Here is a 15,642-nt window from a genome sequence, read left to right as displayed (position 1 = left end):
CCAGTCCTTCTAAGTTGGGACATAGAGGGGAAGCCGTCTTAGGACCCATCACCTTTCCTTCCGATGGGGCGAGGGAACTTCCTGTGCAGCTGGGCCCCTTTCTTCTGTACAAGTTTTCCTGTTCTGGGGTTTGGTGTCTGGCTCAGGGCAGCAGACTAGGGTCTGAGGGTCAGGCTTGCAGTCCTGCTAGCTCAGGACGATGTCTCAGGTAAAGGAACAAGTGGACCAAGGAGCTTCATCCATTTACTGTCCTGCTACAGTAAAGGTCTCATTGCTGAATAGTTCTGTGATTTAGGGTCCCCTCAGGGGGCCACTGTCCTCCATCTCCTCTGGGTATTAGGGCCAGGCCTCAGTGCAAAAGATCAAAGGTTTTCTCTTTAACTGGAGCCCAAACTATCCCAGTTCTAGAGCAGATGGGAGAGGGGTGAGCTCGCAGGATTTTGGAAGAATGGGATCCCATCTGGAAACAAAAAGAAAGAGGCCCCGATGGGGCCATCCACCCCCACCTCACTCTGACAAGTCCACAGGGGAGACTGGCTTGCCCACGGGGGACGGTGTCCAGGTAGGGACCAGCCAAGCCTACCCCTGGCCTGCTGTCCACATCCCCAGTATTTCTTTTTATAACCCAGATCTTTCTGATGCTTTCATCCCAGAAAGCATGAAATTCCCGCCCCAATCCTGCCAGAAAGGGGTTCAGAATTCTCAGGAGCACAAGCATCTGAGGGGAGGCTGTTGAGGGCCACAGCAGAGTCAGGATGACACATGGCATTTTGCCAGAAGGGAGTGGTTGAGAGGTGATGCCAGCAAGCCATTGAGATGATGATGGTTATGATAAGCTGTGTATTCAATTGTATATAGACCTTTGCTGTCCGGCAATAAGGCAGCTCTTGCTGCCTCAGGCGCCTGCTATTTTGGAGTTCCCGTTGAGTTCTCCTGGGGGTCCAAGAGAGTAGGGGCGGAGCCCGGTGGAGAGGAGAGAGAGTTCCCTGGAAGTGTGCATGGAGTGCTGGTGGAGTTCGGGCAATAAAGTTTCCTGTTTGAACATACAAGTGCTTTGTGGTGGCTTGGTGATTTGTGCCCAGCGAGACTGCGGCATTTGGTGGCCCGTACGGGATCGAATCCGTGACCTTGGCGTTATCAGCACCAAGCTCTAACCAGCTGGCCTCCTCTGAAGAACCATTACACTGGAGTCTGCGATGAAGAGAGCCCCTGAATGGTAACCAGATGGCCCAGCCCACACTACAGGTCTTTTTCCTGAGCAAGGAGGTTCCCAGAAGCTGCTATAAGTCAGCCCCAAGAGAAATCCTGGGGTGGTCATGATGACCTCCCCTTTCTTTCTTTCTTTTGGAGGGTCCTTAAAGCCACTGGGAAATAATTGGGTGGTTTCCCAAGTGTCTCAAAAGATAGGGAGTTCCTCTATTATAGTTTTTTTTCTTTTTGCACCTGTAGATGGACAAAATGTCTTTATTTTATCTATCTTTATGTGGTTCTAAGGATGGAACCCAGGGCCTCACACAGGCTAGGCAAGCACTCTGCCACTGAGCCCCAGCCCCAGCCCCCCTACAGGGCCTGGTGATGGGGGTAACTATCCTGACAGAAAGGACAAGGTCTCTTCATGAGGTAAAGGCGACTTAGGAGAAGTCTACTTGTAACTGACAAACTGCGTTTCCATAAGGAGGGGAAGGAATGTCACTGATTCTGTCATGATGTGATGGGCAGTGGGGAGAGAGGGGAGAAAGAAAAATTAGTCGGGCTGGGAATTCAGCCCTGCTAGTTGGGGCTGGGGTCTTCCCTAGCCTCAGAGAGCCACAGAAGTGCTGGACGATCACCAGTCACTGTCCAGGTCTCATCAGCCATTTCACATGACTGTCACTAACCTTTGAGTCATGGTTTTGATCCTACCTGAGCCCCCAGTTCTGTTACTGTCTGGGGTGCTGGGTTGGTTGTCTCTGTTCAGCAAGCAGTTGAAGAACTGGACACGGAGCCAGCCAGCCAGCAGCAAGTTATTGCAAAAGCGACAGAGAGAGACTTTGAAGAGAAGGGGCCCCGGAGCTGGGAGTCCGGTGGGGGAATTCTGGCCTCTTCTTTTTATGGCTTTGGAATTTCCTCCTTTCCTGTCTCCTCCCTGTCCACCTCACTCCCATTCATCGGTGTCCCCTGTGACCATGCTACTATCTTAGTGTTTTTATTAGCTCCCCTGCATAGGGCACGAGTACGGAGGTGTCTGTCTGATTGGGTCCCTGCTTGTGTCCACGAGCACTTTCGCCCAGCTGGAGGTTGACCTCATCAGAAGACCCTCTCCATGTTCCTTTGTTCTGGCCCGGCCCCCACTTCCTGGATTGCCATCCTTCCCTGGCCGCCTACACCCTTCCCATTCCCCTCATTTCTACGAGACAGGGCGGCTCGGGTCTTGAAGGGAGTGGGGGTTACCCAGCGTGTACATTTGCCAACACATTCAGACCCCTAGGTTCCAGCCAAATACTTCACTACCTGCACATCACTGTGTCTCAACCGTGCATAGAGCAGATGTTTAAAACAGATGATTTAACATTGCAAACAGGAGATCTGTGTCGCAAAGTACCTGGGGACTCTGGGGACCTGGAGCAAGAAGAGCCCTGGTGGATGGTGTTTTCATCTTAGACCACCACTTAATCATTCATGTAGGGATTTTCTGAAAATGGACATGAGGTCCATCCAATTAGGTCCATGAAGTAATTTTGCAAATGAGTCAGTGTGGTGGCACTGCCCATAATCACAGCTACCTGGGAGGCAGGGGCAGGAGGATCACCTGAGCCCAGAGTTCCAGGGCAGTCTGGGCCACCCAGTGAGAGCCTGTCTCAAAACAACAATAATGATTTTGCAAATGGACCTCAGTAAACCCCAAGTGTCGCTGTAGGTGGATTGTACTGGAGGGCCTCTGACACACCTCTGTGGGGAGCGGGGCTGGTCTGAGTCCTTGGGCCCAGGCCTAGCAGGCTGTGACGTGCTGGTTGGGCAGAGGCATCAGGCAGCACACCAGGTCAGGGGTGCCAGAGGGTTGGAGGAGACCGCAGATCTCCTGTTAGCTCCGGAAGGGGCCTAGGAAATGTGGGGTGACTCTGCCCTTCCAATAAACCGCCCAGACCAATAAGTCCACCAACAATCACAGCCAGACCAAGGAGTGGCCTGGCCTCCCCCGAGGCTGTGCCACCTCTCCTCCAGTCCCCTCTATTCCCTTCCCTCAAGCAGGTGCCCAGGAGGATGCTCCCTGACCCAAATCCTTCATGATCATATGCCACCGTCCTGCCAGGAAGGAGCAACTTCCTGAGCTGAAGGCCTTGCCTTGTTGGTGTGGCCTGGCATGGACCCTGGTTTCCCAAGGCACTTGGCTGGGCCAGCGCCTTGGCACAGAGCTGTTCCCACAGCAAAACCAAACAGAAGCCATGCTGGAGTGGGAGGGCGCTGGAGAGCCTTCCTTCCATCTGGCCAAGTCTTGCTGCCCCAGGACCTGCTGCCTTCCCACCCTGCAGAGCTGGGGAGCCCCTAAGCAGGTGGCAGCACTGCAGGGGCCCGTCTGGACACCTGGAGGCTTCCCTGTCCACTGAGTCCCTGCCCACCCTGCTCGCAATGAGGTGTGGAACCCGGCTAGGTGAGAGCCCTCGCTCCGCTGTCTCGGGACCTTCAGGGCACGCGTGCATGGTCTCACCTCCACGCCACACACCCCACACCCCAGGTCGCACACCCAGACCCCCCACATCCCTACTGCTTTAGGTAGGAACCAGGTGGGGGCTTCCTGAGCCTCGAGTGCTTCTTGAGCCCCGGGTCAGGGAGATATCCAGGGACATGGTGGACTGTCTCCTCATCTCAGCTGTGAATGGTGCGCTGGTCTCCACCCGCGACGCTGCTTTAGGCAACCAGCAGCAAGCTTCTCCCTGTTACTGAGCCTGTCCAGTCCTGCTCCACCTTGCCGGTGACCATGGTGGCCAGTCACCTTGAGGAAGCAATGCTCACAGCTAGAATGTGCAACTGGGTAAAATACTGAAACTCTTTTGTGCGGCTGGGTGTCCCTGCTCCTGAGCCTCTGAAGGACATGCTCCCTGTGCTCTGGCCCCCTCCAGAGCCTCTAGGGACTCAACAAAGGAATAATGTACAAGTGTCCACTAGCCACTCTTTTTGGTTGTCTAGCAGTGCCATAAACCCACTCAGTGCTGGGGACATGTCACCGCAAAGACCATGCAGAGGCCCAGGGCAGCTGGCTTTCCACACATCCTCACAGTGGTGACCTGGTCACTTATGGCACAGGCACAGCTGGCCAGGCAGAAGCTGGTTTTCAGGACAGAGTGGGTGGTAAGTGATGCCTGCCCAGTTCTGGCCCAGGCAGGGGGCTCACAGGTCGGCTGGGGACCTGGCACTTGGCTGCACGCAGCGGGCAGGGTTGCTGGATTTAGCAAATAAAGATACAGGATGTCCTTGTACCAAATGGGAAGTCACCAGGTGAAAAATGTCTGCAGATGTTGCCAAACACACCCTGGAGGAAAGGGAGGCACAAATCATTCCCTATCCAGAACCCCTGGTTCTCATCAAACCCTTTGTTAACTGCAACCAAGGGAGCAGATTCTATGGTCAACCACAATGGTCTCACGAGGAAGGAGCCTGCTGAGGCAATGGGACATTTTGTGCATCTCTGAACAATGTCACCAAAACCATCTCAGAAACAAAGCCCAAGTCAGAAGACTTGCACTTCCTGATTTCAAAACTAACCTCAAAGCTGCAGTGATTTGGGGTCTGTTTGGTATACCAGAAGAGACAGACATAGATCCCTGGAACAGAACTAAGAGCCCAGAATTAAATCCTCACATTGATTTTCAACAAGGTGTCAAAACAAGTCGGCAGGGAAAAGGAGGTCTCCAGCCAGCGGTGCAGGTAGCTGTGCACGTGCTGAGCGGAGGCTGGACCCTGCTCATGCCCCACACGTGTGCACGGTGTGGTAGCCACCATCACAGAGCCCTTGGGGACAGCAGGCATACATCCTCAGGACCTCGAACTAGCGGCAGCAGCACAAGCACAGTGATACAAGGAAAGAGCACGCACATGAGACTTCCTGGAGGTTAAAAGCGTTGGCGCTTCAAAAGTCACGCTCAAGTGGAAAGATGACCCACAGAGAGGGAGATTTTGCAGATCGTGGGTCTGATTGAGGGCTTGTACCTAGACTGTGTCATGTAGAGGGCCCCTACCCCTCAGTGATGGAAGGACAGCCAGTCTTTACTCTATTTATGTGGTGCTGAGTATGAAACCCAGGGCCTTGCGCGTGCCAGGCAAGCACTCTACCCCGAGCCCCAGCCCAGCCCCAGTCAGCTTTTTAGTAGACAATGGTCTGAATGGACATTTCTCCAAAGAAGATGCACAATCGACCAATAAACCCTTGAAAATGTGCTCCATGTCCTGAGCAAGTAGCACAGTCGGCTGACGGCTGGCAGAAGAGAAGCCACAGGAGGCAGGAAAGGGTCTCGGCCTCTTGAAGAGCGGTGGAATGGGGAGATGGCAAAACCCACCTTAACAGACCCCTGGCGATGAATTCCAGGGGAACGTGGGTCTAAATGCAACAAGTTTCTCCAAAAATCCTTTAGAGAGACTTTGGGGTCACTCCCTCCAGAAGCTCCTGGAAGCTGTCCCTGGGCTTCTCTGGGCTCCTGTGGCTGCTGGCACCTGGCTTACGCTGGGCCAGTCCACTCTGGCCCTGTCTCCCCGTGCTTCTCCTGTGTGAGTGTCTGAGCTCCTGCTGCCTCTCTTACAGGAAGACTTTCGATGGCACTCAGGGGCCACCAGGGAATCCGGGACAATCTCCTTTGCTCGAAATCCCTAACTTGATCACATCTGCAACGTGGAGCACAGTGCAGCCCGCTAAGGCTGGTGTCACTGTCCTCAGGGAAATGTGCAGGAGATGCAAACTACTATCCCCTCCAGTCACCGCACACCCACAGGGAGCGAAAGCCCCAGGGCAACCCGGGATGGTGGCACCTGGGACCCACCAGAGCTCCCACGCAGCCCTCTGGTAAAGCAGGTCAATCTGCAGGGATCGCCCTATGGCGCTGGCTGGCAGGACGGCAGCCGAGACCCAGAAGCTCTGGTCCCCGCAGAGAGTCCTCCCAGGCCCTCCATCAACAGGGGCGTCTGCGTCACTGTCTGTCTCTCGGAGGCTCAGACCATCCCCTCCATCCCCTCCATGGAAGGCAGGGTGGGGAAGACTGTGGGGTGTCTGAGGATGGCTGCGAAAGGGGACAGTGTCTAGAGGTACTCAGAATGGTTCAGCGCTTGACAACCGTCGTAGGCTTTCCTACAACACAGCCTCTAACAAAACCAGGCTGTCTCCAACCCCTGGTAACAGAATTGCTGATCTTTATACAAGGAAGCCGGGAAAGCACCAGAATCTATGTGTGGTGTGTGCCCGGCAGACCTCGAGGGCTCGTGCTGTGAGACCTGAAGTCCTCATGAGATCGTCCAAAACAAAAAAATATGTCAGCAGAGCCTATGGTGGTCCCCTGTGTGAGAAATGTGTTGGTGAACAGGTTCAAGCGGGCCTTCCTTATCGAGGAACAGAAAATCATTGTGAAAGTGTTGAAGGCACAAGCACAGAGTCAGAAAGCTAAATAAAAAAATGAAGTTTCTTTGAGTAATAAAAAGTCAAAAGACTTAAAAAAAAAAAAAGCAGCAGAGAGAGGGAAGGGGCCACAGGAAGGTGCACCCTCCCAGGTGACCCTCCCAGGTGACCTCTCCTCCAGCCGCACCCCACCTGCCTACAGCCACCACCCAGCTGTATAAACTAGGACAGACTGCTCAGGTCCCGGCTCTTACCCTCGAATCGCTCAGCTCTGAATATTCCTGCATTACCAGGAGCTTTCAGGGGACACCTCATACCCAAACCACAGCACGCCACCGGGGCCCTAAACACCCATGTCCCTATCACAATGACAGTGCACCAGTACCTCTCCAAGGGCCCCAGTCTCACGGCTCCAGTGTGGCCCAAGTCCAGTCTCTCTGAGGCTCAAGGCGAGCTCGTGCCATGAGCCCCGCAGTGATCCGTGCCCAGTAGGCACTGGCACAGAAGAAACATGCCCAGTTCAAAAGTGGGGCTGGGGCATGGGAAGACAAGATGGGTCAAAGCTAGATCACAACCCACATGGGCGACGGACCCTGCCTTCTTGGGTCCATGTAAAGCCCAGGGCACGTGGCCAGGCAGGTGCTCTCAGAGGCCTGGCAGCCTCCTTCCGGCCACGCTGGTGGCAGTGCCCAGGGGCTCCCTGGCAACTCTTCTCAGCACAGTCCACATCGCTGGCATCTCTTTGTTCCCGGGTCTCCATGCCAGCTTTGGTCGCACCCTTTCATGGGCAGCCTGTGGGGCTCCGGTCACCTGCTGCACTTTGCCGGCCATGGAAGAAGTCCCCTTGGTTCCCAGATGAGGGATAAAGCTCGGGAGCCTGCTCGGTTATCAGGGAGACTGGCCTGCCAAGCCACCCCAAGCCTGGCCGCCCAGCCTGTGGCAGGTGAGCGCCTGCACATTCCTGCTCCCAGCCTGCAGGCCAGAGGCCCCTGGGCACACCACCAGCTCCAGAACCACCCCTTCCTCTGCACCCAGGGACAGGGACATGGGGACAGGGGACAGGTGACAGCCTAGGGAAGGGGAGCCATGCCACTAAGGACAGGAGCCAGGCATTCACCCCAGATGGGAGATCTTGGGGCCACTGTGGGGCTGCCCAGTGTCTGTCCCCACTGCCAGGGCTGAGTCACCACTAGTCCCACCCAGCAGGACCTGGCGGTCACTGTGGACCATGCTCCTTCCTCGCCGTCTAAGACACCGCCATCGCCCTGGCCTCTCCCCTCAGTGATAGTTTTTTGGATGGACTGTCTTGTTTACAGGCCACTAGAACATGAAGAGCCGGGGACTGATGGGAGGAGCTGTCTGCATCCAGACGTCTGGACCTCGTTGATTTTCCTTGGAGGCTGAGCGTGGCGGCTTACAGGAAGGGATGTGAAGTGGGGTTTGGTGGCCGAGTGGAAGCCCTGGGAGAGACTGTGAGCTGCCATCCCGAAAGCCTCGTTCTCCTCCTTATGGCAGGGACGCAATGTAACCTACCGCAGTCCTTTGATTTCCAGTCTCCTCGTACCTATGTGGGGACATGTGACCAAGGTCTGGGCACTGAAGTACAGGCGGTTGTGTGAAAGGCTTGTAGGAGAAAAAAGGACAAGCTCTCCTTCCCGCGCGCCACCCTGAGGACTGGGATGCAGGCGTGAGGGCTGGAGCTCAAGAAGTCAATGGGACCTTGAGAAAGGAGGCCTCGGGCCACAGGGCAGTGGAGCAGAGATGGCCAGCCCGCAACAGCAGAGCCTTCCCCCGCACTCGGCCGCCTGACCGTGAGAGAGCAATTGTCTTCTCTTTACAGGTCACAGATATGTTGAGTTCTTTGTCACATATTCTTGACTTTCCTCTAAACGGTCCACCATGAATTGTCGGATTCAGGAGCCCCCCAAATCCAGGGCAGCAGAAATAAGAGAGACTTCGTGGTAGAACTGCGGAAACCCAGGGACCAAGATCCTAAGGGCAGACGGGCAGAGTGACAAAGTTGACTTCTCCACTAAAAGTCAGTGAGAACAGCGGTGGTTTGAACAAGCAAGTCTGCACTTGTTGGAACCCCACAACCTCCGTGTAGGAAAAGACTCTTTCCAAGGACTCCAAACATGGGGGTGGGAAGGAGAGGAGAAGGAATCGAATGTCCCCCAGGTGCGAATCTGACTATGTGACCCATGGATGCACGTCTCAACAACCAGAAGCCTGTGCAGTTATACTCCATTCATGTTTGAGGTGTCAAAGTGCATTCTACTGTCATGTAGAGCTCATTAGAACAACTTTTAAAAAATTTAAAAGAAAATCAAAAAACCTCAAGATAGTTTTTCAGGTCTGCTGGACTGGTGGGTGTTGGGAGTCTCCCTGAGAACTCCCTGGGCCTTTCAGACATGGCGGCAGGCAAATTGCCAGTAGGCGGCTAGAACTCCCCGGGCCTTTCAGATAAGGAACCCCTACTGCAACATGGCAGCGGGCAAGTTGCCAGTGGGCGGATAACAAGTTATTTTGAAAATTTTCTAATTGGCCCTCCCGTCTTCTGCACTCGTGGACAGTTTGTGCCCCCCCATGAATCTTATGCAGGGCGGATGTGTGTGCACCTAAGGTGATGACCTGACCTTTACTATGATTGGCTCGGGGAGCTTCCTGGTTTAAGATAACTGACTCTCACTTTCTATATAAGCTAGTACCAACTTGCAATAGGTGCTTCATCTTTGTCACTGCTATCTGTGTGTGCGTTTTAATCTCCGACAATGAGCCTTGGCCTTTCAGTGGGCAAAGTCTAAATGAGGTTCCAGAATTAGCATTTCTGTAGAGCGTGGAAGTCCCCTCGCACCCACGGTCACATGTCAGTCCTATGGCCTGGCCTAGCTCACATACCCGCAGTGGCACCGTCCACTTGAGACAGACAGGAGGGCCTCAGGGCTGGTCTGGGCCAGGGCTTCCTCTGGAAGATGGATCAGGCTCCTGCCCAGGTCAGAGAAGAGGAACTTCTGGGAGGGAAGGGGACAAGCAGAGCTACCTTCTCCCACAGACAGCAGTCTAACTCCCCCACCCAGCGTCATACCACGGCCACACAACAAACCCAGCCACCAAATCCCGCCCGGTGCCAGTCCAGTTCCCAGCCAACCAGTCCCGGTTGACGTCTTCCCCTTTCATGGGACTCCAAACTAGCCCTGCCTGGGTTTGGCAGCCCCTGGGACAAAGATAGACAGCCACCAACCCTGCCATCCACGCAAGCCTGGGGTCTGGGGAGAGGAACGTAAGAAAGACAGCAATGCAACCCCCATGGGCAGTCGGGGAGATGGAAGGCGGGGGTGCCACGCTCTGCAGGCAGAGCTGGGATAGCCGGGCAGCCCACCCTGCCACCCTCACCCTGTGTCTACTATCACAGGAAGCCCCTGTCCAGGGTCTTTGTGGCCACCTGTGGGGAGTGAATCAAGGAGCCTGATGAGCTGATGACCTTGGTGCCCTTGTGCTCAGATTCCCCCGTACAGAGGTAGCACAGTCCACCTTCCTCTGCAAAGTACAGGGTTGACATTTCCCAGTTGCTAGGGTGACGCCAGCCCTTGGTCTCCCTGGGCAAACATCCAGAGACATCAGCTTTGTTTTGGGTACTGGGGATTGAACTCAGGGACCCTTGACCACTGAGCTACTTCTCCAGCCTTATTTTTTATTTTATTTTGAGACAGGGTCTCACTGAGTTGCTCAGGGCCTCACTGTTGCTGTGGCTGACTTTGAACTTGTGATCCTGCCCCAGAGCCTGGGCACAGATGCCAAGTTCAACCTTGAATGACTACAGTGGCTCCCAGGGATAAGGGACGCTGAACATAGCAAGGTAACAAGAATGTCTCCCCCGTGCTGTGACCTTCAAGCCCGCCTGCTTTCCAAAACTTTCTCACAAATAACCTTTGGATGATAACCTATAAAATAAAGGTGTGGAGCTGGCTCTGGGTCCCTGTTCCTCCATCAGAGGGTAGTACCCACCTGGCCTCACCTTTTACTCTCTATTGTGTCTGGGGTGCCCCGGCCTCAACCTGCCCTGGGCTCCTTAGATGGCCACTTGCTCTGTAATAGAAGGGAGGGGACTGGCCTCAGGGTGGGGTAATGCAGAGCACTGATTGCTGGGGACACATCTCCTCAATCCCAGTGGGCTGCTATTGGGCTTGACTTTCACAAATTCTGTTAAGCAGTAACCAACTACAGAGAGCTAAGCCTGGCCGAAGTCCATGAACTGCACTGGTCCACGGGCTCTGACTCAGCCAAAAGCACTGCCTCTTTGGCCTTGTGTGCAGATAAAGGGCTTCCTCTGAATGGGGCAGAGCTCAGACCCCCTGCTGCACCTCCCTGTGCACCTGCTAGTTCTGGCACTCAGCTGGAGGACAGGCCACCGCCGTGGGAGGTGAAGACGCAGGGCAGTGGCATCTATTCCAGATCTAGGAGACGAGTAGCCATTTCCAGCAGAGGTATGGCATCTGCAAACACGGAGTCATCAGGAATGTGGCATGTGATGGGCGGAAGGAAGGAGGTGGAGCCATGTGGACCGTCTCCCCCACTGGCACAGAGAGTGCTCAGGGCTGGGGAGGTGATGGCGAGATCAGCCCTGGCTGTCGTGGGCAGGGAGGGCTCAGGGTGGGGTTTCACACAGTTCCGGCTGGTCGTGGGGAGGAGGGAGGCCGGCCAGGAGCCTGCTGTCTAGAAGGTTCTATGCAGACTTTCTTGTGCCTGGACCCCAGGACCCCGGGAGAACCCCATGGTGCCAACCCCCAACAGGCCATCTCCCTCAGGTCTCTGCCTGCCTCTGTTTACCCTCCAGAGGGGCCATGTCCCCAGAGAGCCCAGGGGAAAGTGAGGGCCGCAGCTTGCACGTGCGGGGGGTCACGTCACGCAGCCCATGTTGGAGAAAGAAAGGCAAGCCCCTTTTGTGGCCACGGAGCGGCTGCCCAGACAGGAGACACCCAGGCAGCAAGCTAGCATGTCCCAGGCTCCAGATACCACAGGGGACCTTCACCCCCCAAGAGCCGCCTTCTCCTGCTGGGCACAGGTGCCCCTGCCCTTCAGGGAAATGCTTCTGGACAGCCGCAGGGCAGGTTGGGAGGGTGAGAACAGTCAGGTACACGTGAGTAGCCGAGGTCCCGGGAGGTCAGCACTGGCCCCTCCCTGAGCTCTCTCTATGTATATGCAAATGTTCCCAAATCCCAGAATCCAACATCCAGGACACCTCTGGTCCCAAGCGTTTTGGTAAGGGATGCTCAGCCGTGTTTAGGGGCATTTCTGCCTGGCCTACCAGGGGCTCACATCAGGGTGGGGCCCTGAGGCCTGGACAGAGGGAAGAGCTGCCTCTGGCCTCCTTCCTCTCCACTCCCTTCCCTGAGGCCACACACCAGGCTCTTGAATGGACGCCTCCTGGTCCACAGACTCTGAGGCTTCCTGGCCAACACAGGGCTCCGCTAGCCACAGACAAACAACTCCAGAGGCTTTGTGTCCCCTGGGTGAGGTCACCAGGCCTCAGAAAGAGCTCTTTCTGAGGCCTGGTGACCTCACTCAGGGGACCACTGTGTCCAGGACACAACCTGGGCTGTGACACAAGGGAGACCTGTGGGAGGTGGAGGGTGGCAGGAGGCCTGTCAGGGCCAGGCTGCGGGCACAGCCGTCCCCACGAGCTCCTCCCCTTCCTTAGGAGAGAGCATGGCTGGATTCTAAGCCTGGCCAGAGGCTCGGGAGGCCTGGGGGGGTCCAGTCAGTGCCCCTGGCCACAGGGTCAAGGGGGCTCTGTGCTCCCTGGGGTCCCTCAGTGGTGTCCCTCTCTCTCACCCTCTCTCCCTGCCACCTGTGGGCACGTCCTTCCTGGGTTTGATCCAAGTAAGAAACTGCAAGGCCACCACTGCCCATGCTGCCCACCACTGCCCACGCTGCCCAGCTGCAGCCTGAGGACACTTGAGGCAGGGCGAGGCCCGGTTCCTGGCCAGGAATGGTGGAGGCAGGGAGGTCCGGCCTTGCCTCTGAGAGCCTAAGAGCTCCCACCCCAAACACGTCATCAGCGGGTGACACGTGCCAGGGAAGGACAGTCAGGCAAGGGCCGCTCCCTCCACGCGTGGCCCAGGCGCAGAGCAAGTCCCCGTCACCAGCTGAGGCTCGCCCGTGGCCCGCATCACCCCGAGCTAGATGCAGGCCTCCCTTTGCCCTAGAATGCAGCTCTGACTCCAGGCCTCCGGGCCAGGGTCACTCTTGCCCTTTCAAGGTGGACACCTGCTTGGCCCGCCCTCCCAGACCGAGCTGCCCTTGATGTGTGCTGGACCCCTCTCAGGACAGCCAGCCTCAGCGGAGTGACCATGATGCTGAGGTCTCTGGGGGTGAAGGGCCGGGGCAGCTGCGGTGCTGGTCATGCCTGGCGGTGGCCTGTGGCAGACCTTCTGGCCCTGGCCTCCCACCTTGGCACCCTCCGCCCGGTGGAGTCGGTTTCTACAGCTTCCTCGGCGCTGGGTCCTGGAGTGTCCTCTCTGAGGCTCTGTGAAGGACGCTCTCTCCTGTCCTGCGCCTCCCTCCGCTGTACCAGCTGCTGCCGCGTGGGGGACAGCAGCCCAGAGGACAGCAGCCAGGGCCCGGCAGCCCAGGGGATGGCAGCCCAGGGGACGGCAGCTTGCTGGCCTTTCCCACTGCCGCAACCCCCTCTACCTTGCCACCCCAGGGCACTGCCCCTCCCTAGTCAGAACCGCAGCTGTCAGTCAGGGTCCTCCACACTTTGGCCAACAACAGAGAAGCATGCCCAGGTGGCCGGTCTGGGACCGCCCCGGTCCATTGCTTCAGGGCTGAGACTCTCGGAGCCCTGGAAACTGAAGGGGACATAGAGTTCCACGTCCGTTTCCCCAGAGGAAAGGCCAGCTCTGGAAGGGCTGGCTCGGACAGGTCTATGCACAGGCCACACCCTGTGACTTGCCCTAGGGACCGGGAGGCAGGGCTGCGCCATAATGCTCTAATTTTAAAAAGAAAAAATGAAGCAAGCAAGTGAGCCTGGCCACCCCGGAGCAGTCCCCAGGACTCCAGAGCAGAAGTGGGCCTCTCCTGGGGCTAGAGGTCTGCAGAGCTGCTGTCCCCCCACCACCCGCAGTCCAGGCCAATGGGCAGCAACTTGTAGCTTCATGAAGGTTCTTCTTTTTCTTACTGGAGCAGTGAGGACCATCGGCAGACTCTTTAACGAAGTGAACACGCATGATCTTGTCTGCTTCCTGAATTTTCTCTGGGAACATTGTTAGTTGTCACCCCTGAGTAGGACTCGGGCTGCAGGTGTTTGATAGTTAGGCTTGATCAAGGTGCAAGAGCTCCCTTCTATGTCTAGCTCCTAGGAATTTCACATTTGTATTCTGAAATACAAGGACATTTTACCAAATCCACTTATGAAAGCACTTATTGTAATGGGAATGTCTTCAATCTATTAATGTAGCAAATTATCTTAATAGAGTCTCTGCTTAAGACTATTTTTGCATTCTTTATGTATAATCCTTTTCAAACATCATTGAATTCTATTTGCTAATCTTTTTTTTGGGAGGGGGTACCAGGGATTAAACTCAGGGGTACTTGACCACTGAGCCACATCCCCAGCCCTATTTTGGGGTCTCAATGAGTTGCTTAGGGCCTTGCTAAGTTGCTGAGGCTGGCTTTGAACTCAAGATCCTCCTGTCTCAGCCTCCTGGGCTGCTGGGATGACAGGTGTGCACCGCCGTGCCTGGCAATTTGCCAATAGTTTTTATTTTGTTGGGGGCATTATCTCTTTCCTTTAGGTTTTTAGTGGAATGAGGCTGTGGGTTTCTGTTGGTTTTGTTAATGTGCAGTCACAAGACAAGGGCTTTCTTTTCTCAGGGTGTTTCCATGAGTAAGCAAGCGGAGGGAGGAATGGGTGGGCACTTCCCCAGGCAGGCCTCCCACCCAGTAGCCTTTGCTCTGGAGGTCTTGGGGGCTGCCAGGGTCCCTCAGACCTGATGAGCCTGACAGCTCCCTGCCCTTCCTCTTTCCCAGGGCGACAGTGCTCCCTCCTAACCTCAGGGTCTGCTTCCCAGGGCCGGCGCCCCAGTACCTGCGCCACCCTTGCCAGCTTCGAAGCCAGCTAGACTGCCAGTCATTTCCTGGGCTCTGGTAGAATTTAGGCTTCCTGGAAGTCATGGGTCCCCAGTAAAACCCTCCAGGCCTGTTTGGGTTGGATTTTCTTTCTTTCTTTCTTTCTTTTTTTTTTGCAGAACAGGGAATTGAACCCGTGGTGCTCTACCACTGAGCTATACCCCAAGCTGTTTTATTTTCTATTTTGAGACAGGGTCTGGCTAAACTTCCCAGGCTGGCCTTGAACCTGCATTCCTCCTGCCCCAGCCTCTGAGCCGCTGGGATTATAGGCATGGCCACTGTGTCCTGCTGATGACTGTTTTCATATTTTTAAAGAATTAAAAAAAATCAAAAGAAGGGTACTACTTCATGATGCTCTGCCTTCGGTGTTGGTCCCTGAAGTTCCCCTGGAGCATGGCCACGCCCGCTTCCGAGCTGCCAGGGGAGCCCAGTCGTGGACACGAGAACTAGCCAGGAGGCCCTTCACTGACAAGAAGCTGGCCCCTTATCTACTGTGCCTGGATCTCCATCCCAAGAAGATGGCTGTTCTTCCTCCCTGGCGGCCTCCCTCCACACCACCCTGGTGCTACGTTTAGGGGAGATTTGAGTTCCAGGAATTGGAAACCCCATGTCCACACACGGGTGAGTGGATTGAACACATCACGGTGCAGTCAGCAGGAGGGACTCCTCCTCATCTGTAAGGAGGGACCACTCACGACACAGCGGGTCTGCAGAGGGCCTTGCTCCATGGAGGGGCCGCAGGCAGGATCACCATGTCTGCCCAACAGCGTTCGCCTCACCTTCTGAGAAAGTAAAACTTCAGCACCAGACAGCAATCCGTGGGCCCAGGCCTGGTGGGGAGCAGAGCTGGCCACCGAGGAGCAAGGGGCATGGGAAATGTCACAGGGAAGAGATGGCAGCTGCGAAGATGTGTACGTTACATCTGAGACTCTGAA

At 55.7% G+C, this 15,642-nt stretch overlaps 1 pseudogene; it reads left to right on the top strand.

The window, feature by feature from the left end:
- Positions 1-6,279: 6,279 nt before the first annotated feature.
- On the top strand, positions 6,280-6,630 carry LOC143380547 (large ribosomal subunit protein eL34 pseudogene; annotated as a pseudogene).
- Positions 6,631-15,642: the final 9,012 nt, after the last annotated feature.

This window comes from Callospermophilus lateralis, chromosome 14 (genome assembly GCF_048772815.1).
Source record: "Callospermophilus lateralis isolate mCalLat2 chromosome 14, mCalLat2.hap1, whole genome shotgun sequence".
Taxonomy (NCBI): domain Eukaryota; kingdom Metazoa; phylum Chordata; class Mammalia; order Rodentia; family Sciuridae; genus Callospermophilus; species Callospermophilus lateralis.
Note: the sequence above shows the minus strand (reverse complement) of the source record. Positions and strands in the feature narration are given on the sequence as shown.